The sequence below is a fragment of the Lithobates pipiens genome, unplaced genomic scaffold (genome assembly GCF_037356315.1).
Source record: "Lithobates pipiens isolate NorthernLeopardFrog02 unplaced genomic scaffold, aLitPip1_a1.2 Scaffold_22, whole genome shotgun sequence".
In the NCBI taxonomy this organism is placed as follows: domain Eukaryota; kingdom Metazoa; phylum Chordata; class Amphibia; order Anura; family Ranidae; genus Lithobates; species Lithobates pipiens.
Window position 1 is genome coordinate 132,973,265 of NW_027507784.1, and position 25,991 is coordinate 132,999,255.

Here is a 25,991-nt window from a genome sequence, read left to right on the forward strand (position 1 = left end):
AACCTCAAATCCAGTTACCATGTGATGCTTCAAATCTGTCCGATGGAATCAATTCCTATTGGGAAAACCGTTCATCTGTATGCTAGTCCGATGGAACAAATACGACGCAGCTATTGGCTACTGGCTATTGAACTTCCTTTTTCTAGTCCGGTTGTACATCATCATGTTCAAAATAAACAGACTTTGGTCCGTTCATTTGTGGGCAAGTCCATTCGGTCGGAACACAGTCGGACCTTTTCTGCCGGAAAGTCCGTTCGTGTGTACGTGGCATTACATGCCCCCCCCTACCAGACATTGCAGCTCACAATACGAGAGTTTCAGCAACAGAGCAGTGCCACCAATCCTGAAAGCAATGGGCGAGTCTAGGTATGACCAGGTGCTGATCGACAGGCTACAAGGTCACTATGCTACAATATTTGCATTGCAATATTTTTTTCATCTCATAGTAGGGCAAACAGGGACAGCCTACATGAGAATGGCAACTCTACACCATCACAGGAAGTCAATTCTGTTCCTAATATTCAAGTCCTTGGAATAGTGATTCATGAATGGGAGTGTCTGTGTTTAATATCATCATCCGATGCACTTTCAGCTCTCAAATAAGGAATGTTGCAGTATCTATACCGCTTTAGAAATAATTAACTTTTAGGGAGTATCTCACCAAAATATAATTCCCAATTCAGAGGATGCCTAAAATTTTACTTGCATCTTAGTGAAGACTTCTGGGAAAATTAGCGAGTCAATCACACAAACAGGAAGTTACATTTCTGGGGATGTTCAATGATTTCTGGGGATGACCAATGGTTTACAGAACACCTCCAAGTTGCCATATTGCATTGAAATTTACAGAAAAAGTTTACAGAAAAAGCAGCGCTGCAGATTGAAAAGGAAAAGTCATTTTTAATAATAATAAAAAACAATATGTTGTGTGTAGAAATTGTATATGCTCTTATTATTTTTTTCCTGGAAAAGTGGAGTTACCCTTTAAAAGAGAAGTAAAGGTTTTTTTTTTTTTTTTTAGGAATCATACTTATATCGGTGGCTGCAGCATCGGCCCAATACTGCATCTGTCCCCCTTTGCCTCTGCACTCAGAACTGAGCTGTCAGTCACAGCTCTCTGCTCTGCTCCCTCCTCGCTCATTAAAGTGCTGAGCTGTGGTGGTGTGGAGATGTGGTGGTGTCTGACTCAGCCCCTCAGCGGCTCCATGAGAGGCTGAGCCGGGTGTCAGTCAAGGTACCTGGCAGATCCCGACTCCATGGTCGTGATGACGTGGAGCCTAGACTGACAGCAGTGATGACTTCAGGCCGCTCTCTGTTGAAAACGGGTCACAGGAGTGCAAAACGAACTGCACTCCTGTGATCCATAGGAAATGTCCAGCCAAACAAGGTTTGGTTGGACTTCTCCTTTAAGCATGTTGTACACTAGGTACATAGGAGCCGATAACACCCATAAAACCTGGTCTAATTGATGTTAATTGACGTTAGCTTTACAATTGAGTTTTTTAAGTGAATACAAATGAGAAAACACAATACAGATACTGCAGATTTTCTAAACACAAAAGATTAATTATTATTATTTTTGCATAGACTAAAGATTCTCAAAAATTTGATTAATTATAACCTCAGATAATTGTTTACATTTGAAAGATATAACGGTAGATTAGAGTTCTTGATGAATTCAAATTTGATGTATTATGCATTGGAGCACCTGTCTGCTTTAACTGGCAATTATGTTAACGTATGTAAACATGCAGGCAAATTTCACTGGTATTCAGTCTTGATGAAACGCTTTTAAGTGTCCGCTGTTTTTCAAAATGTATTAGCTATGTTATCCTGATAAGACACAGAAGCTTGTTTATACAAGAATACAATAAATTTAAAATAAAAACAAATCATGCAAAACTGGATTGTTAAAAAGGGTAAAAGATTATAATGTAATGTTAGATAAAAATCTATCAGAGAAGAACATATACTTTAAAGTAGCCCTAAGCTCAGACAACCTTACCAAGATATGTCAATTGTAAATAATATCACAACGACAGCAGGTATTTTGTATGCATCTTTTAACCGACAGTGCAATCTCTTCTGTACCTGTTAATACAAAATCAGCTTTTATCTCCTAAAGATGTTCCATGGATGTAATACTTAAGGCAGAGTTTTGTCAGTATGCGCACAGCGAGTCTCTGGTGGTTGGGACTAGTAGTTTGTCAGGAGTAAGTGTTCCGATTCTTGGGGCACAGGTGCAATGCACCTTTTATATAAGTTTAATCAACTTCAATCAAATTGTATAATGGTATTATACTAGAGAGTTTCTTTGCTTTTCTGACATCTTTGTCTGATGGACAGTGAATTAAGAGAGAAAGATAACGAATTTCTAAGCTAAGGAGTATGCTTCAAAAATAGCAACAAGTGTATATACAGTATCTCACAAAAGTGAGTACATCCCTCACATTTTTGTAAATATTTTATTAAATCTTTTCATGTGACAACACTGAAGAAATTACACTTTGCTACAATGTAAAGTATTGAGTGTACTGCTTGTATAACAGTGTAAATTTGCTGTCCCCTCAAAATAACTCAACACACAGCCGTTAATGTCTAAACTGCTGGCAACAAAAGTGAGTACACTCCCAAGTGAAAATGTCCAAATTGGGAACAATTAGACATTTTCCCTCCCCGCTTTCATGTGACTGGTTAGTGTTACAAGGTCTCAGATGTGAATGTGGAGCAGGTGTGCTAAATTTGGTGTTATTGCTCTCACTCTCTCATACTGTTCACTGGAAGTTCAGTATGGCACCTCATGGCAAAGAACTCTCTGAGGATCTGAAAAAAAGAATTGTTGCTCTACATAAATATGGATTAGGCAATAATAAAATTGTCAAGACCTTGAAACTGAACTGCAGCACGGTGGCCAAGACCATACAGAAGTTTGATAGGACAGATTTCACTCAGAACAGGTTTTTACATGGTTGACCAAAGAAGTTGAGTGCACGTGTTCAGTGTAATATCTAGAGATTGTCTTTGGGAAATAGGCATATGAGTGCTGCCAGCATTGCTGCAGAGGTTCAAGGGGTGGGGGGCAGTCTGTCAGTGTCAGACCGTATGCCGCACACTGCATCAAATTGGTCTGTATGACTGTCGTCCCAGAAGGAAGCCTCTTCTAAAGATGATGCACAAGAAAGCCTCTAACAGTTTTCTGAAGACAAGCAGACTAAGGACATGGATTACTGGAATCATGTCCTGTGGTCTGATGAGACCAAGATAAATGTATTTGGTTCCGATGGTGTCAAGCGTGTGTGGCGACAACCAGGTGAGGAGTACAAAGACAGGTGCATCTTGCCTACAGTCAAGCATGGTGGTGGGTGTGGCATTGTCTGGGGCTGCATGAGTGCTGCCGGCACTTAGGAACTACAGTTCATTGAGGGAACCATAAATGCCAACATGTACTGTGACATACTGAAGCAGAGCTTGATCCCCTCCCATTGGAGACAGGGCAGTATTCCAACATGACCCCAAACATGCCCCCACGATGACCACTGCCTTGCTAAAGAAGCTGAGGGTAAAGGTGATGGACTGGCCAAGAATGTCTCCAGACCTAAACCCGATTGTGCATCTGTGGGGCATCCTCAAATGGAAGGTGGAGGAGCGAAAGGTCTCTAACATCCACCAGCTCCATGATGTCATCATGGAGGAGTGGAAGAGGACTCCACTGGCAACGTGGGAAGCTCTGGTGAACTCCATGTCCAAGAGGGTTAAGACAGTGCAAATAATGGTGGCAACACAAAATTGGCACTTTGGGCCCAATTTGGACATTTTGACTTAGGGGTGTACTCACTTTTGTTGCCAGCGGTTTAGACATTAATGGCTGTGTGGTGAGTTATTTTGAGGGGGCATCAAATTTACACTATTAAACAAGCTGTGCACTCACTACTTTACATTGTAGCAAAGTGTAATTTCTTCCGTGTTGTCACATGAAAAGATATAGTAAAATATTTACAAAAATGTGAGGGGTGTACTCACTTTTGTGGGATACTGTATATATAAATATACATACACACACACACAGTAGTTATATATACCATCCCATTTGGTGTGTTCTATATATATAATTGGTGAATGCTATTCTGATAGGAATTAAATGGTGTGCTATAAGCAGTAGTGTATTTTGTCCCACCCTTTCCTGTTTAACATCCACCCCCTCATCGGTAAACTCCATCCCTTCCTCTTTATACTCCACCTCTTCCTATTAGAGCTCCACCTCAGAAGTTGGTCAGAGGCTGCGGACATAATATAGGAGTTGGTCAGAGACTGCGGACCCGATACAGGAACTGGTCAGAGACTTTGTACATGATGCATGAGTTGGTCAGAGACTACGGACATGATACAGGAGATGGTCAGAGACTGCAAAGAGGATACAGGAACTGCTCAAGGACTACAGACAGGATGCAGGAGATGCTTAGAGACTGCAGACTACATCCTTATAGCCAGGGGCTTATCTACCGTGAAGCAAACATGGTGTTTTCCCAGGCGCATTTTTCAGGGGCCATTGTATTAGCCAACAAACATTCTACTTGCTTTGTCATGTCTTTAGATTTTAAACAAACTGCATCATATATGGCAATCTAAGCAGAACTGCGGCTTCCTTTTTAAAATAAAAAATACTCTGCCCGATACGCGTTAAATAAATAAAAAATTGTTGCAATAATAACCTCTACTCTCACCCTACCCCTTAGCAGAATTGGGGCTTATGGTCCTTGTTCCTTTTCTGGGTTTAATGGTGCCCAGTGTCCATCCAACATCCTCTGGGCCCAGGCTTTCATTCTGCTTTAAAATGTTTTATATGTAATTGAAAATATCCCCATATACAATGCTGCAAAAAAACAAAAAAAAAGTATTTGCCCCCTTTCTGATTTTTTTCTTTTTTTGCACATTTGTCACACTTAAATGGCTCAGATCATTAAACAAATTTTATTAATTACACAAAATACAGTTTTTAAATGATGGTTTCATTTATTATGGCAAAAAAGCAGTCCAAACCTGCCTGCCTTTATGTGTAAAATTAATTGCCCTAAACCTAATAAGTGGTTATGCCACCCTTGGCGGCAACAATTGCAATGAATCCTTCACATTGCTGTGGAGCAATTTTGGCTCACTCTTCTTTGCAGAATTATTTTAATTTAGCCACATTGGAAGGTTTGCCAGCATGAATGGCCTGTGCAAGGTCATGGTACAGCATCTCAACTGGATTTAAGTCCAGGCTTTGACTAGGCCAAAACCTAAATTTTCCTTCCTTTGAACCATTTTGAGGTGGACTTGCTGTTGTGTTTTGGATCATTGCCCTGCTGCAAAACCCAAGTGCACTTGAACTTGGGGTCACAAACTGATGGCTGGACATACTCCTTTAGGATTTTCTGGTAGAGCTCAGAATTCATGGTTCCATCAATTATAGTAAGTCACCCAGGTCCTGAAGCTGCAAAACAGCCCCAGACCATCACGCTACCACTACCATGTCTGACTGTTGTTATGATGTTCTTGTTATGAAATACTGTATTAGTTTTATGCCAGATGTAAGGGGACGCACACCTTCCAAAAAGTAAAATTTTTGTCTCATCAGTCCACAGAATATTTGCCTAAAAGTCTTGGGGATAATCAAGATGTTTTTGGTAAATGTGAGATGAGCCTTTGTGTTCTTTTTGGTCAGCAGTGACTTTGGCCTTGGAACTCTTCCATGGATGCCATTTTTGCCCAGTCTCTTTCTTATTGTTGAATCATGAACACAAATCTTACCTGAGGCAAGTGAGGCCTGCAGTTCTTTAGATGTTGTTCTGGGTTCTTTTATGACCTCCTGGATGAGTCGTCGTCATGCTCTTGGAGTCATTTTTGTAGGCTGGCTACTCATGGCAAGGTTCACCACCCACTGTTCCAAGTTATCTCCATTTGTGGATAATGGCTCTCCCCGTGGTTCACTGGCATTCCAAAGCCTCAGAAATGGCTTTGAAACCCTTCCTAGACCAATACATGTATATTACTTTGTTTCTAATCTGTTCTTGAATTTTTTAGATTGTGGCATGATGTGCTGCTTTTAGTGATCTGGCAGTAATCAGGTCTGGGTGTGGCAAGTGCAATTTAACTCAGCTTTACAAAAAATTGTGGTTAATCACAGTTCATTCCTGATTTAGCATAGGGTCAGATAGGTTTTAACAGCATTTTTCCCTTCTTTATAAATGAAATAATAATTAAAAAAACTGCATCCTGGATGTACTTGGGTTATCTTTGTGTAATATTAAAATTTGTTTGATGATCTGCATCATTTAAGTGTGAGAAATATGCAAAAAAATAAAACAAACGGGAAGGGGCAAATACTTTTTCACAGCACTGTAGATATTGATGCTGATATATGCTCATGCCGAGGACTGAAAACTGCCACAGTAGTAGTTTTTATAAGAAAGATAGGATTGCTCTTACAGAAAGTGAGAAGGCCACAGCATTGTTTGCAAAACCAACAGGTATTTTTTGTACTTGCTGAAGCTATTCTTACTCAGAAAAAGATAATGAATGCAGCCATCACATTTATGGAATGGTAAGCTACAATATATTACATTTTAGTTCTTGAATGTGGATACTTTTTAAATTGACAGTGCTCCCTTTTAAAACAAAGGCATTTATTGGCTTCCAACTAAAATAAGTGTTCCACAAGGACCTTAAAATTCAAGATCCATAACTTCCAAATCTCTTGGCAGTTTCACCACCCTCAATGGGTTCATTGCAAATTTATTTTTTACACTTTTTATCATGAAGCCCTAACAATTAAAAAACTGCATCCTGGATGTACTTGGGTTATCTTTGTGTAATATTAAAATTTGTTTGATGATCTGAATCATTTAAGTGTTTTTATTCATGATCATCATAAGGAATAAAAAAAGTCTTCTGTAATGCTTTCCATTTGCTCACCTCTCTGTACAGTAGAGGATTTGATGCACGCCCCACATCACAGTGGAGTCTAAGGACAGCAGCACCCCTCCCTGAGGCTACCGATGCCGGCAGACAGCACTCCTGCCTCCCTAGCCAGTCCTGGTTGTTGCTGTGATTCAGAAAAGTCACCCAGCAGCACCATTACACCACTGCGGCCCCCCCCATGGTGGAAAACAGGGAGCCCCCTGTAGCGATGCCACTGGCCCCTGAAAAATGCCACCCAAGGCAAACACCTTGTTTGGTTTGTGGTAGATAAGCCCCTGGCTATAAGGATGTATAGCATGATCTTGCACTGGAGGATCTTACCTTCAATTTAGCACTGCTACAGTGGAATTTTCCATGAGTAATTGATACTTTGCACAATATACATTAACCCCTTCCCTCCCGGCCTATAACAGATTGATGGCCGGGAAGCATTTCTGTTATCCTGACTGGGCGTCATATGACGTCAAGCAGGATAGCATGTTGGCACGCAGTGGAGTGTCAGTCTGACATGCCACATGTCCAATTGTGGCAAGGACTCTCTGACAGAGGCTTCTTACCATGTGATCAGCTGTGACCAATCACAGCTGATCATTGTGTGAACCAGGAAGTGCCAGTAAAAGGCATTCCTCAGTTTGCGCCAACAGGGAGAGCCGATCAGCAGCTCTCCCTGTCAGAGGGGGGTCTGTGCTGATAATCAGCAGATTATCAGCACAGCCCCCCATAAGATGTGCCCATGACCTGCTAATCAGTGCCCAACTGCTGCCACTCAGTTCCCACTCAATAAAGACTCTAAGTGCCCACCACAGTGTCAATCAGTTCCCACAGTGCTAATCATAGCCCACCACAGTGCCAATTAGTGCCCAGCAGTAACACCTGTTAGTACCTCATCATCAGTGCTGTCCATTGGTGCCATATATTAGTGACCATCAGTGCCATCTGTCAGTGACAATCTGTGCCACCTACCAGTGCCCATCAGTGCTGCCTGTCAGTGCCCTGTGCCACATATCAGTGCCACCTATCAGTGCCCATCAGTGCTGCATATCAGTGCTCATACATTCTACATATCAGTGCTTCCTTATCAGTGCCTATTAGTGGCGCTTCATCAGCACCCGTCAGTGAAAGAGAAAAAAATTTATGACAGAAAAAAAAATTGTCACATTTAAATATGTACTGCAAACTACTACCCCTCAACAGCCATGCTTGAGAATGGAGAACTAAGCCCAACAGTTTTTTTGTTTTATTCAAAAGTACATTTTCATCTGACTTTGTAATGATTATATAAAAAATAAAAAAAATCAACCATGAACTTTTAGAAAAATGTAAATGGTCACTAACTGCTTATTGTACACCTAAATATGAGGTTCACATCTTTGCTTTCAGACAGGGGTGGACTGACAACTCATGGGGTCCCTGGCAATAGGAGATTATGGGGCCCCCGGGCAATAGGAGAAGATTATGGGGCCCCCGGGCAATAGGAGATTATGGGGCCACACAGTATACACACATACAGTATACACACACAGACACACAATATACACACACAGAATACACATACACATACTGAAAAGGTACTGGAGAGTCGGGGCAGCTATGACCTTGGGATTTTAAAAAAAAAACAGATTTTTACATACTGTCCCTTGTTTTATTGAGGCTGGCAACCCTGATGTGGCCCCTTAGTGGCATGGGGCCCTCGGGCAGTGCCTGAATGCACGAATGGTCAGTCCGCCCCTGCTTACAGATCCACAGGAATGCACCACAATCAATTTAACTATATTTCCGATGAGTCCAGTTCACATATATGTAGTTTACTGCAATGTGTTTTTTGGAAAGGTACAAGGACTTTTTTTTTTTTGTGCATTTGGAGCTCCATGTACTTCAATAGAATTGAAAATCGAATGTAAAATGCACGTATTTTTTGTATGTTTTCCTGCATGACAACAATATACACCTCCTCCTAGCAACATCAACACTCCCCTAAAAACACAAAAAGGCTAAAAGAAAATGTGCATGAAAAAACTTGCATCAACTGCATATGCATAGATATAAACCTAGCCTTAATGTTCACATGTCTTTATTATGTTATGTTAATGTCATTTTCTAAGGCACATTTTATAAACACAAAATCAGAACACGGTTTACAGTACATGCCCTATGGCTTCTTTTATTCTACATTTTCTTCTATTTGGGAGACTTTACATAACATTATCATTAGGATTACATCTAAAGTGAGTCAAGTCAATTGGTTCTTTGTGTTATATTAATGGCACACAGAGATAGAGGCTTAGTCTGGAAGATGAAAGAAGATTTGAAACTGTTAAATTTGTGCATTATCAGTGAAGTCTATTCCATCTTGTAATTGCTTAAGATAACTTAAGCTTTCATATCGTTTACAGACCCAGGGAATAAAAAAAGTGTTTGGGGGCATTTGTTGCTGGAATCCAAAACAGGTTTACTATTGTTCTGTTTTTTTTTTTTTTTGTATGGACCGTCATACCTTCAGAAGACCTTATACTATAGAGTATGCCCCGTAATGTTTCTATAGGCAGTGATGTGAAGGATTTTGTTTTTTATGATCAACCAGCAAATAATCTTTCAAATTTATTTCAGCAATCTGATGAGGTTTTTTTTTTGCTGGGTGCTCCAGTTTTCTTATCCTTTGGATCTCCAACAGCAATGACATTGGTTTCTCATATGTCATGAAAACATGGTCATCCCCTTTCATGCAATATCTCTTTAAATGCACGTCAACTTTATGGCATCCACCCAACTGGTCTGTATTTCTTGGACTCATATATAAAATCTAGTATAGTGAAACTGGGAGTATTGCCCACAGCAGCCAGTCACGTCAGTTTAGTCTTGTGCAGAATAGAATAGCTACTATCTTAATTTTATGAGTATCAGCATAATTTCCATTTCTGGCTCTAGCCTGTTTGTAATAACATTGTTTTTGTAAAGGGCCATGGAAGAAATAGAGTCAACTTCAGATCAGTCAACCCTTATCATCTAAAGTGGATCTGATACTTTTGAAATAGCTTATTTTCTTATATAAGGATGTGCTTTTTTTCTCAATATTCTCTACAATATAATCAAAACGTGATGGTTTCTCTGTTTCTTTTGTCAACAGAAACAGATGGCCCGACATTTGGCTGGGATTGTGGCCCATAGTGTTCATTTAGGACATAACTCCTACATTAAATTCTCTCTCCTTCAACCAATAATTGGGGGTTAAACAGTAGTATGTTCATGTTTCAAAGTGAATGTTGGTGCATAAGGTGAAACTTTTCAATCTGAATAACCAATGCTGACATTTTTCCCTCATACTTACTTTTGTATTCAAAGCTTCACCTTAATCGTCAACATCCATTTTGCTAAGTGGCCATTCACTATGCTAGCTATTCCTTTAAGCCAGCCATAGATGAATCACTCGATTCCCCCATAAACACAGTCCACTAGGAAATCCTTCCCATGGAGCTATTGTGTTCTCCCGCTGGCAATAATCACGGTTTTGTAAGAGGGATGTCCTGAAAGTACCTTTCCCCTGAAAAGGTTTGTAGCCGGACTGTCTCTGGCTTTAAACACCACTGATCTGAAACAAGCATTCAGCAAACAAAAAAGTGGTCAGAACTTCTCATCTGCATTCTTTCTCTCATTAAGTGACTCCAAAAACAGAAAACTTAAGTAAATGGAAATTAGACTGCTAAGGGATATTGTATCTCACTTGTCTTTACTCTCTGTGCCATATGGTCAAGCAGAAAAAAAAGAGATGGCATTCCCTCATGTATAGGCTGGATCCCTCATAACAAAACACTTACTTATATAGTTATTTTGAAATATAAAACAAATTGTACCAACCAAAAAAGATTATATACATTCATTTTATTTTGTTGATCATACCATCTAATTAGGTACACCTTGGACATTCTCACTGTCCATCAAGGTGAGCGACTTTTCTTTTCCCCACAAATGCAATCATTAATGTCAAAACACCTCAAAGTACTCTTAGGCCGCGTACACACGGGCGGACTGTTCGCCCAACTTTGTTCGTCAAACAATCCGACAAACAGTCCGCTCAAAATTTGCATGAACGGACTTGACCACACACGATGAACGAACAGTCCGCTGAAAGCGTGCGCGATGACGTGAACGGCACGTACGACGGGACGAGAAATACGACGTCCAATACACTGCAATGCAACCTTCGCCGTGTAAATCCTTTCTGAGCATGCGCGAAACTTAGTTTGTCGAACAAGCCTACACACGAGCGGACTGTCTTACGGAAATTCCGAAAAACTTTGTTCGTCAGACTGTCCGCTGAAACTGTCCGCTGAAGCCCACACACGAGCGGACTGTCCGCTGAAACACTGTTCAGCGGACAAAGTTGGAGGAACAGTCCGCCCGTGTGTACGCGGCCTTAGATCTTTAGGAGTATTGTTAGCCAGGATTGCCTATTAGCAGTACGATTAGCCCTGACCAGTTTAGCTCAGTGAACTACAGACCACCACCCCTTATATTATGGTGTTGGTGAGGTGAGTTGTTACAAAGGTTACAATGCTGCTTCTACATTACAGTGAGGACCTATTCACTCTTGTGTGTTGTGGTAAAGTGCACTTTAATACATACTCCCACAAAGTACAGCAATGTACCCACTCTATGTGCAAAACCTTGGATGCCATTCATTGTCAGTGGCACCCAATGGATTGTACAGCAGAGAGAAATGCACAATGCAGTGCACTACAATGCCTATACCATTTGCTGTGGTGCACCGGGTTAAAAAAAAAGGCTCAGGTGTCATCTGTTGAGATGCATTGGCTATCCAATCATAATGATATACCTTAATGGAACTCATGTTAATGTGCAATGTCAAATGCATTATTGCACTGCAATTAATGTATTCAATTATAAAACAGCCCTGAGGGAGCAATGGCATGCTAAGAAGGGTAGTGCGCTACTGGTAGGATCACCATATAAAAATAAAGGAATATAGCCACCAAATCTAAGCCTGGTGGTAAGAAATGTGCATGTAAACCCGGGTCACAAATCGTAAGTGACATACCACACCATGCGCTGCACTATGTTTCTCCTCGCTTTCCTTTTCTATCATTTAACTTCGAGGAAGCCTTTGAGATTTCAATCATAATTTGTCTTCTTTGTGTTTTAAGGTTCCTTTTGTAAATAAAATCTCATACTATTGGTAGCAACCGCATTTTACATGTGTGCATTTTATCCTTTAGATAAAGTCAGACTATGACAGCAAGCATAGGACTCGTGAATGTAGAACAATTTTTACAACTGAGTGCATAAGAAGCGTATGTTATCTATTCTAGATTTTTATACATAAATAGCTACAGCCTTGACATAGAATACCAAGGCAGTCTATGTTAGAAAAAGAGTTTTACGATTGATATAACTGTAGTCCACATTATTCCATTTGGAAAATGACGGAGAAAGAGATGAGTAGTGTCCTAAGTGAAATAGAACAGGATGGTGTGTTTGGCTATTTTCAGCCTTATTACACGGGTCCATTGTGATAAATATTTATGCACAATCTGTTAGGTGCATGGCGTCCCCATACAGGGATTAGAAGGTTACTGCTATTGGTGGACTCACAACAGACTCTGTTTTATGTGACAGTGGTGTATGTAATGCCAACTTCTAATTACCCACCATCTTGCATATAAATGAGAAAATCCCTGCTTGATCTTGTGCATAAGTATACCATATAGCACAGCAGATGTTTTGACAGACAGGTACTCAGCATGTTTTGAGAGTCAGCTGAGAGAAACATGAGGTAATAGAGCAGCACTTGCAACTCCCTAATCACTGGTTGGGGAACCATTGTCCTAGTGTATGACTTGTGCTGCATACTTGCCTTCTTCCAAATTAGATAGCTTAAGTCAATTTTCTGGGTCTGTTCAAATTAATAAGCAAAATGTATTCCCAGCTTTGTTTAAATAATGAATAAAGGTAATAAATACAATTGGCGACCAATAACTATTAATACAACTACTAAGGTATTTGTGTGGTGTGTGTATACATTTGTCCTTGTCTGAGGGATTCATGCAAAACTTTTGCTTCAGGCAGCAGAAAGCTTTGAAAACCTCAAGGTAGAAGGCCTTTATAAAATTGATGCAAGTGGGAATATAGGCAATTACTTTACTGTAACTATGCATTTTTTTGTATTATTTACAGTACCGCAAAGATCGCACATCAGAAACAGGAAAGAAAAAAAAATTCAATGCCAAAATTGAGGTTTCAGTCTGCTCTCATTTTTTATATTTTAGCTGTATCTAGCACAAGTTTCAAGCTAAAGCAAAAAGTCTCATGTAATATTGTAACCGATAGTGTATTGACTATGTTCAAAATACATCTCCCATTATATTGACATATAATATTTTCCCCCAGCTGACTCCAGTAAAGTAATATTTTAAAGGTTGCCACATAGTTATTGAACATATGTGAATCTTATTAGTTTATCAGTTTTTCCCATTTTAAACATGCAAGTGCTTTAATATGAATTTTTAAATTGTGGGTTCATTATAAGTCATGCGTTGCAATGATTTTTTTTTTTTGGATCTTCCATTGTTGCATTATATCATATACTTGTGTTAAAACACTTAAGATGCCATTGTATAAATAATGCAAAAAGAAAAAAACTAATTAAAAAAATGTTAAAAAAGGGTCAGCCTACCCAAAATTATATTTTATTATAAAAAGGAGCTTGGTGGGCTGCGTCAGAACCAGCAGTGACGTCTTCCTTACTCTCTTCCTGCACCATTCGTAGTCGTTCTTGTCCGTCTCTGTGTGTTGGGACATGAATAACCAAAAATACCAGGCATCTGCACCTCCTGTTGCTTTCTACATTGTATAAAACATCCTTTAAAATCCATCAAAGAGTGGGAAGACACATGACACACACCCAGATCTGAGGTACAGACATCTAATAGGGCCATGGGAATTATAAGAAATCACTAGGTGGTTTAGCTCCACAGCATCTACCAGAAATAGAAATATATATTTTGGGTTAACTCATCTTTTAAATATGGATGTAAAATGAAAGAGCTTAAAAAGTAAATCCACTTGTGGAGAAATAAAGTCCCCTTGAGTGATCCACGTACATTGCAGGGATTTAAAAAAAAAACTGCTTGCATGCGATTGGATGATGAAAGTCAGCAGAGCTTCTGCTCATTGATTAAGCTCTGGAGTAACTGCTCTTGCAATCTGCTATTGCAATTTGCCCTTAGTAAATCAACCCCATAATCTCACCACAACTTAAAGTGGTTGTAAACCCTTACATATACCCAGTTAAGTGAACAGCCTCAGATGATACACAGAGAAGAAATACATCCTTCTACATAGGTTTTACTTGTTTATCTGCAGTCTTCTCTTTCTCACACCCTCCTAAAAAGGACAGAAAAGTGTTAAAATCTTTCTACATCTATCAAGAGCACAGAGGAGGGGGCAGAGAGGCTGCAGTAACAGTGTGTGGGAGCCGATTGGAGGAAAGGTACACACCCCTCCACACAGCAGAAGAACTGTGTTCTGGATAGACAAGCTATCTGCTGAGCTCCCCCCCCCCCCCCCCCACACACACACACAAATTTTATCTCATGAGTCAGGAAAACTTCTCAGAAGGAACTCATTCTGATAAAAGAGGGACGAAGCACCAACAAGAAGCAACACATAGAGCTTTAGAGAGAGATAAGTAAACACTACAGGGGAGTGTGAAAATGTCCAAAGTTTTACCCTCCTAAACGATCAAATTTTTGGTACAAACATTTTCCTTTTTCTTGTTGATGTTGTTAAATCACAAACACAACGAGTTGGTCAAGTGGGCGGGGGAGTGGGGGATTGCGGGAGTAAGGATTAGAACTTTGAGATTTTTTTCCTTTCTTCCCCCAGGCTAGTAAATTTTTGTCAAACGACAGCTACACGTCAGATTTTCGGACGATCAGTACACAAATCCGTCACACAAAAGTCAAAAGTGCAAACACTCATGCACAGAATCAATGCTCACCAAACACAAAATTAGCAAAAAGGGCCCAAAGGGTGGTGCTCAAGAGCTGAAATTCCTCATAGTACTGTACATCACTATGCTCGTGTTTGTTGCAAGATAATTTGTGTAACGTTAGTATGCCAAGATCCTAGCACACGCCCTTTTGACAAAAATCAGACACGCGGTTGTCCAACAATTATACCGTATTTACGAAGCTTAAGAGATTAACCTTTTATGAAACGATTTTTATTGAATATAAAATAATTTAAATAAGTAAACACTACATATATATATATATATATATATATATATATATATATATATATAAATATATATATATGCTTTTCTCAGGTTCCATGACTGAGGTTTACAACCACTTTTATATATGTGTGTTGCAATTCATTTTCAATGCCCACCATGTATTGCAGGCCCATCAAGAATTAAAAACAACGCAATATGTGTCATGGCACATGGCATGCCAGGAAACATGCAACACCATAAATGTGGAAATATACAAATACACACAGAGATATAATAAAGATAAATGGGAAAAATATAATGAAGAGCAATAGTAAAAAAAATATATACATTGAGGTGTAATTGAGCCTCTGAAATTTAAATACAAACAGAAACATTTTATAGAATAATCTAATTGCCTTAATTGACATGTATATATTAAAACATGTGTGAAAGCTCATTTACCCCCCCCCCCCCCCCCCCAAAAAAAGGAAAAAAGTTATTGAGAAAAGCTGCTTGCTATTTTACAGCTCAGTATTTCAGGTTGAGAAGGGCAGCAAATGTGACCAGCAGATTTCTAGGACAGTCTTTTTTTGAATAATGTGTTGTGTGCTCATCCCAGATATGGAGCCAGAGTCGGAAGATTCTGCTCCAAAAGAAGAAAAAAAATATATAATTGGCTTGTGACTTGTATGGCAGCGGCTCGTTGTCAACAGTGGCATCTCTATTAGAGACATCCTTTCTCTTCACTAAACACTCCCATTACTGTCAGCGCTCAGGTTTGTCATAGCAAGTGTCTGCATTGTGAGATGTGTCACTGCGGCTGTACAGCTCCACACTCTTGCAGTTCATTAATATTAGGCTGTCACAGCACCCGAGAGAGTCAGGCAGCACCGTCTAACGGCACAGATCTCATTTTGGCCAAAGGCTTTAACCGCATGGATTCCAGTGGGAAAGATCTCAAATGCAGAATGGACACATTCAGCTCATTCATCACAGTCTCTTTAGAAGCTGCATTTCACCTTTCACGTATTCAGACTTCTGTTGCATTTTCTGTTTACAAAGTAGTGCACCAATTGTTTCAAGGTGTGCTCACTAAATTCACCTATACAAGACTTGCAACCCTGGCATCATTTCTAAAATGGAAATAAAGTTACATTTTATTACAAAATATAGGCGTGTGAACCAACATGGTACTTTCACATGTTTGTGATTTAGGTACCATTTACTACATCTAATGCCGTGTACACGCGACCGGACTTTTCGACAGCAAAGTTCAGACGGAACAAATTTGTCAGACAATTCGATCATGTGTGGGCTTCACCTGACCTTTTCTGTCGAAAAATCTGACGGACTTTAGAAATAGAACATGTTTCAAATCTTTCCGCCAGAACCAGTTCCTATCGAGAAAACCGATCGTCTGTATGCAGTTCCGATGGACCAACAAGGGCAGCTATTGGATACTGGCTATTAAATTTCCTTTTTCTAGTCCTGTCGTACGTCATTGCGTTAAACGACTTTGTTGTGATTGTGTGTAGGCAAGTCCGTTTCAGCGGAACTCCATCGGAACTTTGTCAAAAGGTTAGTCGAAAAGTCCATCAGAGTTCATTCCGATGGAAAGCCAGGTCCTGTGTATGCAGCATTAACCTCCCTGGCGGTACGATTATTTCGGATTTTAGGTGCTAAAAGCGGTACCATTATTTTGCATGAAAATTTGGCGTTTTATATTGTAGTCCTGCAATTCTTAGGAATAACTCACTTAAATCTGTCCAAACCAGAGTCTAGCAGACATCCCGGGTATAATAAAATTTTGAAAAATGAAATCATAAATTATAATATAATAAATAATTATAAATAATTGTACCAAATAATAATATAACAATAATAAAAATTATTCAATAATGTAATCACATCAAAAACACTGAAATTTGCTCAGTTGCAGAATTGTCACTGTCATTACTTTTCAGTATTTGATGACGGATCTCCCCACAAATCGCTATCGCTCAATTCTGCGAGTGATTCTAATTTATTATCGCTGTTTTCTAGCTGGTCTAAAACCATTTTTGATGTAAAAGGACAGTTTTGGTTGCTATGGACAATCTCCAGTTTCCAGGCATAAAGAACAGTTTTTATTACATAAAACTGCATGCAGGACAATGGGCAGACCACTAGGGACAACGGGGATGTGAAATATTTACATACAGCAATGTAATCTGTAAGATTACATTATACTGTATGTTTACTGTTTGTTTCACTTTTTGAATTTGGCGCCGATCTCCGTCCCCGTGCGTCGCAACGCTCGCAGGGCACGGAGATCGGCGATGTGATGCATCGAGCGAGACACGGCTCGCTTGTACAGCGGGGAGACAACGCTGGATCCGAGGGAGAAGGTAAGTAAACCTCCTCCTGGATCCAGCGATGCAGTCCCGAGTCTGGCTCGGGGATACCGCTTTTGGTATGAAAATTCCACCCCGAGCCAGACTCGGGAATACCGTCAGGGGGGTTAAGCTACATATAGGGCTTGTTTATCCCAGCTCACACACCAACATGCGTACTGGTGTACATTTTGTAGGGTGGTACGAGGGGGAGGGTACAATGTGTTGCATTGCAGTGTTCACTTTTTCTAAAGGCTAAGTTCACCTTTAAAAAAGTTATATTTGCACATATTTTTACAGAAAAAAAGTGGATTTATATATTTATTTTTTAACAGGAGCTTGCAAAGCATTGCACCCGTAATCAGTGAATTGAGGGGTACAATGGCAGGCTCCTGTAGACTCAACCCCCCAGCTCCCTGGCCACACTGAGGTCCAGGATTTCATTTGGGAGCTGGAGGAATTGTCAATGGACTATAACAACTATATAACTATATATATAAGATCTCATAGAACAACAGTCACAGTGCCTGATGGCGTTTATAGATCATTCATTCACAGATGTTTGAGAATGACAAAGCCCCGAAAATTGTACCAATTTCAAAAGTGACAGCTGCTGCTGGGGGGAAGAACCCCTGCATGCTGTCATTGGGGAAAGGGCTGTTCTAGGGGAAGGTGGGGCTGCTTAGAACAATATTAAATATGGATGTAACATGTTGCAAAAGGTGGAGTTAGACTTTAGTGGCAGTTCACACCAAAATTTGCGTGCCGGTGCGATTCCTGCAGTGCAATTTTGCAATCTATTCATTTGAATGGGATGCAAACCACACTAGAATGCACAAAAAGTAGTGCATGCACTACTTTTGAAAAATGCACTACATCGAATCCTATGGTACCATGCAATCTAGTGCCCATAAACACAGTGAGTTTGCAATCTGCATTTGAGGCGCTGTTGAAATGTATTGACACTCACAGCAGATTGCAAAGGCAGTACATTTTGAATGCGTGCAAGAAATGCACGCAGAACGTGGTTTTCCCACAATGTATTCTGGTGTGCACCAGCCCTAAAACTTTACTGAGGAGTCACAAAGTGCAATACTTTTACCTAAACATTTTTTTTTTACCTTAATGCCAGGAATGCATTAAGGTAGCATTAAGTTTAGGCTTTAGAACCACAGAGGTTTTCATAAAAAAACACAACCTATAAAAATCCACTTTCCTTATAGTGGCCATACACATATCAATAAACATTCAATTATTATAGATCTGATCACTTTATATTTTCTTTCTCTCAAAGGCAATCATTCATCACAACAAAAAAAGAAAATCATTTATCCAACTTCCATCAAGTTTATTGCCAGGTCTGATCACTCTTATTTTTCGATGAAGGCAATCGTTTAGTGCAGTCAATTTCTATATTATACAATTCTTAAAAAGAAATCAATATTTAGAGAGCATTCGCATAAATAACCAAGCATCATATGTTTTATTTTCTTCATGATGACAGGCATGCTGTATAATGCATTTATTAACTTTTGTCAGTGATCACAGTTCTCCCAGACATTGTATTTGCCTGCTTTTTTGTAAGAATGCCCCTATCTTTATTCAGATATTGTCCACTATCGGCATTGACTTCCTGGACTGAGAAGCTGGATGTGGAGATGACACAGTCCTGTAAATCATGGTGCCTGTGCAGTCCTTGTTTGTGTTCACAAATGTCTGACGCAGATCACCCCATACTGCAGTCTCATAACTCGATACAAAGCTACCGTGTTGCAATCTGACCACTGAAGGAAAGGAGACTTTGAAAATGCATTATCTTACCTGCAGCAAACAGATGACTTCATCTCAGCCTAGACAGTCTCTGGAGTGGCACTCATGAACTCCTTTTTACGGCTAAAAAGAGCAGCCTTTTTACAGAGTTTTTCTGTTGCCCCACATCGCCAGAAATCTACTTTTGCAGACCTGTAAAGCTATTAAAAGGTCCACTTTAAAGCGGACCTTCACTCTCCCACCCACTTTTCTGCACTGCACCCATAGTTCCCTCTGATCCAACATTTGCATGTTATTTTAGTGTTTTTATTTAAAAATCTTTTTCAGGGAACACATCCCTGCATTTCTTGGATTCTCACCTAGGTAAGAATAACAAGTCAGTTGCCTGCAGCCTCCTGGGACACCCAATGTTATGCATCCCAGGAGGCCTTAGGGTATGTCTTGTGGTGCATCATCAGGGAGCTGGCTACAAGAACCTGGAAAAAACAATTGACTCCCAAAAACACTAAATAAGAAGATGGGATAGGAATATGGGAACGCTGGACCAGGTATGCTGCAGCACACTGCTTACAAAACATTTCTGAATTGGTGTATATTTGAATATTTTCTGTGCATAACCCAGTAGAAAGGGTAAGAAAGGGGGAGTGAAATTCCCCTTTAACCACTTACCGTCCCAAAGATTCACCTGCCTTCATGACCAGGCCATTTTTTGCCATACAGCACTGTGTTACTTTAAATGACATTTGCGGTACCCAAATAAAATTTATGTCCTTTTTTCCCACAAATAGAGCTTTATTTTGGTGGTATTTGATCACTTTTTTTTTAAATCTTTTGCGCTATAAACAAAAAAAGACCGTCAATATTGAAAAATGTCTACTTTCAAGGTTAACTCTCACACTCAAAAGTCTGTGCCAAAGATTTGCATTTAAGGGGGCTGACTTATGCAAAGTATAGGGATTGGAGATGTAGCCAATCCTTAACCAGGAATAGGGAGGCCCAGCAATCAGAGCCACGCAATGCCAACCAATGAGGCATCAGCCTGTAATGATATACACAGACTAGATGGGAGAGAACACACTCTCTGGTAGAGCAGTCACATGGAACCTTTGTTGGCAGTAGCGTGGTAACTATGGGAAATATCTGCCTTGTACTTGTAACTAAATATGTTTGTCTTATGTCTTTTATGTCCTACTGTTAGTAGATTAACCACTTTCAGACCGGACCATTTTGCTGGCTTAAGACCAGACCACTTTTTGCGATTCAGCACTGCGTCGCTTTAACTGACAATTGCGTGGTCATGCGACGTGGCTCCCAAACAAGATTGACGTCCTTTTTTCCCCACAAATAGAGCTTTCTTTTGGTGGTATTTGATCACCCCTGTGTTTTTTATGTTTTGTGCTATAAATAAAAATAGAGGGACAATTTTGAAAAAAATGCATAATTTTTTACTTTTTTCTTATAATAAATATCCCCCAAAAATATATATAAAAAAAAAAATTCCCTCAGTTTAGGCCGATATGTATTCTTCTACATATTTTTTCTTAAAAAAAAAATCGCAATAAGCGATTATTGATTGGTTTGCACAAAAGTTATAGCGTTTACAAAATAGGGGATAGGTTTATGACATTTTTATTAATAATTTTTTTTTTACTAGTAATGGCGGCGATCAGCGATTTTTATTGTGAGTGCGACATCGTGGCGGACACATCGGACATTTTTTACACATTTTTGGGACCATTGTCATTTATACAGCAATCAATGCTATACAAATGCATTGATTCCTGTGTAAATGACACGGGCAGTGAAGGGGTTAACCAGGGGGTGGCAGTGTAGGGGTTAAATGTTCCTAGGGGCTTGTTACTAACTGTGGGGGGCTGGGCTTTGTGTTAGTGAACACTGATCTCTGCTCCAATCATATGGAGCAGAGATCAGCGTTACTTTTTGCTAGGCAGAACGGGGAGATGCTGTTTACAACGGCATCTCCCCATTCAGCCGCCCCGTGAGAGGATCGCGGGTATCCTTGCGGCGATCGAGTCCGCGGGACCCGCGACCAGACTCACGGGGGTCCCGACTGGCACGCGAGTGCACCGCCGTGCACGCGATGGCAGGGTGGCATTTAAAAATGGACGTACCTGTACGCCAATATGCCTGCCTGTGCCATTCTGCCGACGTACATCGGCGTGCGCCAGTCGGGAACTGGTTAATGTTGTATTCTTTTATTTTAACCTAAGATTTTCTTCCTTTGTATAGGCTATAGATGGATTGCTGTGTATTAGTCTAGGCCTCCTTACTATATACCAATACATTTTTGTTATTGTGTTAAAGCTTTCACTCATGATCAAAGAACTCAAACTCTCATTAACCCAAAACATATCTGAGAGATATTAAATCTCAAATAAAACTTATGGGTAACACCGCTAAAAAACACATCCAATCAAAAAGTTGAAAAAATATAAAAATGTTCATCAATTTAGGCCAATATGTATTCAGCTACATATTTTTGGTAAAAATCCCAATAAGCGTATATTGATCGGTTTGCGCAAAAGTTATTGTGTCTACAAACTATGAGATATTTTACATTCTTTTGACATTTTTTTTTTTTAATGGCAGCGATCAGCAACTTATAGTGGGACTGCGATATTGCGGCAGACAAATCGGACACTAAGGCTGGATTCACATCTATGCAGTTTTTTTGCACTAAAACTGCATAGGTGTGAATCCAACCTAACTGAAACTTTTTGGAGACCATTAACACTAATACAGTGATCAGTGCTACAAAATATGCACTGTCACTCTACAAGTAATGACACTGGCTAGGAAGGGGTTAACATCGGGGTGATCAAAGGGTTAACTGTGCACCTAGCTGGTGTTTTCTTACTCTGGGGGAGGTGTTTGTACTAGGGGAAGGCATGGATCGGTGCCCCTTCTCTGCAGAGACACAGGATCCACGACTTCTGTACTATCAGAATGGTGATTGGCCTTGTTTACATAGGCAGATTGCTGTTCTCCCTCTGTACCAAAGAATTAGCGGGTGCTGGTGAACATTGAGTGCACTGTACACGCGGACCAGCTCCTGCTGTGTATAATAACAGCAGGAGCGGGCCGCTGTTGGCGTGCGTGCACGATCCAGACCCGGAAGTATCAGATCCCATACTAGGTACACAGAGCGGCCGCCTTGCATCAGTATATCTACAGTGGTTGGTCCGCAAGTGATTAAATGCACTTGGCCTGTTGCCATGTAAGTTTATATAGGTTATTGAACTCTTCGCTGATAGTCAACATGCTTAGAATTTCTTGTGTGAGTTAAATAATCACATTGTTGTTTAAATAGTCATTGAACCCCTCAAGAATTGTTAATATGCTTACAATCTTTTCTTTTCTTTTTAGCAAATGTTTTGTAAATTAAGCGGTTTGTTTGTTTTTATTGTAATTATGTAGCACTTTGAGGTCTTTTGATGGAAAGTGCATTATAAATAAAATTTATTATTATTATTATTATAATCTCTTCTATGGGCAATATTGCCACATACGTTTATATAATAATTTACTATAACTCTTCAGCGGTTCTTGATTTGCTTATATACAGTAATGGCTTACCTAATCACTTATAACCGATCAACAGAAAATAAAAATGTTTCTTCCAAAAGAGAAGAGCTGATCTCTCAGTCTCCATCTGTCACGTACTAGAGCAAGGTCTTGTGATTTTGTATCTTCTCACCATTTGCAGCCCTTTATTAAACTTATGTTGACAGAGAAATATGTTACAAGAGGTTCATATAATTGGGAAAACTACTCCAAACAGCCACGTAGGATTTCATTTGTTGTAATGAAAATCGTTGTACATACCGCTAGCACAACAATGAAGTCACCACAATTTAATTCCCGCAGGCGCACACTGTCCCAGTTATATGCATGTTATGGTCACCGCTTGATATACAACAGCACATGAAATCCCCGTACAAAACATAAATTCAGTACAGACTTTATTAAACAGCAACTTTTGCTTTGGAACGGGAGAAAATAAAACCCACACACAATGCGCCATAGTGTCTGTTTTTTTAAATACTACCACTGAGACAAGGCTAGGACTGCAAATATCCTAAAGCAGGTTGTCTAGACATCATTCAATCACCAAAGTGAAGCCTATACAATTTTATTGTGAGAGACAATGGGTAATCAGAACAGTTATGGAAAGATCGGAGCTGACCTTCAGCAACCGCAAGCTTTCAGTCTGAAAATCTGGCTTGATGTATAGAAAGAAAATGACACTTAGAAGGTAAATCTGGGACATGCAGATCTCTTGTATGTTCCAGGGCTGTCCAGGGCAAAAGCATTCCTTTTCTTTGCTGAATTTAGATCAGCAAAGCCTCATACTGTATTCTTTTCAAAAACAGATCAAATAAATAGGTCCAATTGTATCACAAGCATTTTAGTGGAGAACAATGTTTCAAGCATTATAGCAATTTAAAAAACATCCCTTTTCATATATAGCATCAATTTCCCAACAGCACAGACTTACATAATGGATACAAAGAAGAAGTAACTTCTACAGTATGTCATAGTCTTGCAGCATTCATTTGGTGATTGAGGTCAGTTTGAACTGAGAAAGGTTTTTATTTAGGCTATATTTACACTTGAACATATTGTATTCAGGTGATTTTTATGAAGTTTGTGCTTTTTTGCATTTTTTTTCTCACGCTTTAAAAGCAATGCGCCTCAAAGGAGGCAAGATTGCACGTTTTTGTCTGAAAAACACACTTTTTCAAGCCTTTTTTCAGACACTTAGACCCCTTTCACACTGAGACGCCACTGGTGTCAGCGGTAAAGTGAAGTGGTGCTATTTTTTGTGCCGCTTCATTGTCATTTTAGCGGCGCCATTCAGCCGCTAGCAGGGGGGTTTTGCCGGCAGTATCGCAGCAGTGCCTCATTGATTTCAGTGGGGAGCAGTGGTGGAGGAACGGTGAGTTCACCGCTTCTCCACCGCTCCAAAGGATCTGCTAGCAGGACTTTTTCTGACGCCCTGCCACGGGCTTTCACACTGCAGTGAATGGATCAGCTGTATTAGGGTGTTTTGCAGGTGCTATTTTTAACACTATAGCGCCTTCAAAAGCTCCAGTATGAAAGGGGTCTTATTTACGTCCATGGGACGTGACTGGTGTCTATGTGAGATATGACTCGGACCTCAGTGCTGTCTAGGATAAATACTTGAGATTAGAATAAAATGGATAAAGAACTATACTGCATTACAAAATGTTCTGCTACTGATCTGATCTAGTGGTATAGTAATACTTTAAAGAGAGCATGTGACTAATTTCTACCAAATTATAGGTGGTTGTTGATTGGCTGCTCAGACACCCAGGGCTGTCATATGTGGGCACAAAGGAAGCCCTTAACTCCGTATAAGCTCATCTAAGAGTAGCTGCCAGAGACATTGCTGCATGCACATACATCAAAACTCCTGAGTCTAGTGAGTTTGAAACCCCTAGACAGGACTCATAAATTAGTTAGGGCATCGGAAATGGCTGCACATTTTTAGATTGCAAACCAAAGATATGGAAGGAGTGAATAGAAGGTGTAGAGAACCACCACTTTTTATCCTGGATAAATTTGTGACAATTTTATCATCCTTTTTATTTTGTTACACTTTCAGTATTGCAAAATAAACCATTACAGATCTCAAACTATTGCACTTTGAGGATTAATGGGGCCTGTAACAAATCTTTTATTTAAAAACAAAAAAAAAAAAAAACTCCAGAGAGTTACATAGTTGGTGAGGTTGAACATTTTAATTGAGTGGCCAGGTGTCTTATTAAACTCCCTTCCGCAGAAAAGTTTCATCCCTATTGTGGGGTCACCAGTATGATATTTGTAAATTGAAATAATATCCCCTCTCAATCGTCTCTTCTCCAGAGAGAATAAGTTCAGTCCTCGCAACCTTTCCTCATAATTAATATCCTCCAGACCCTTTGTTGCCCTTCTCTGTAGTCACTCCATTTCCAGTACATCCTTCCTAAGGACTGGTGCCCAGATCGGGAGAATTATCGCTTTATCTCTGGAATGAATCCCCTTTTTAATGCATACCAATATTCTGTTTGCTTTGTTAGCAGCTGCTTGGCCTTGCATGCCATTTCTGAGCCTATCATTTACAAGGACCCCCAGGTACTTTTCCATCCTAGATCCCCCCCCCCCCCCCCCAGTGAGTAGACTGCATTCATGTTTTTGCCATCCCAATGCATTATTTTACATTTTTCTAAATTAAACCTAGTTTGCCATGTAGTTGCCCATCCCATTAATTTGTTCAGATCTTCTTTCAAGGTTTCCACATCCTGCGGAGAAGTTATTGCCCTGCTTAGCTTAGTATCGTCTGCAAATACAGAGATTGAGCTGTTCATCTCATCCTCCAGGTCGTTTATGAATAAATTATATAGGATTGGTCCCAGGACTGACTTACAAACTCTGTGTCAAGCCTGGGGAAACCTACTGAAAAGCTGAAAACATTCCACCCTGAGCACTCCTGCTATTCCCAAAGGTAATCATCCATTAACATAAACGCCTTTCTGAGCTCTGTGGTAGCATATGATTCAGCAAGCTGTAAGTTTCTAACCAGAAACAGTTAGACCTCTTTCACACACTACTTCGCCGCTAAAACTGCGCCACGT

General features: G+C 39.9%; 1 protein-coding gene across 1 annotated transcript in view; it reads right to left on the reverse strand.

The window, feature by feature from the left end:
• Positions 1-25,991, reverse strand: part of SPAG16 (sperm associated antigen 16) — a 1,450,443-nt gene that overhangs the window by 83,847 nt on the left and 1,340,605 nt on the right. The window lies entirely within an intron of this gene.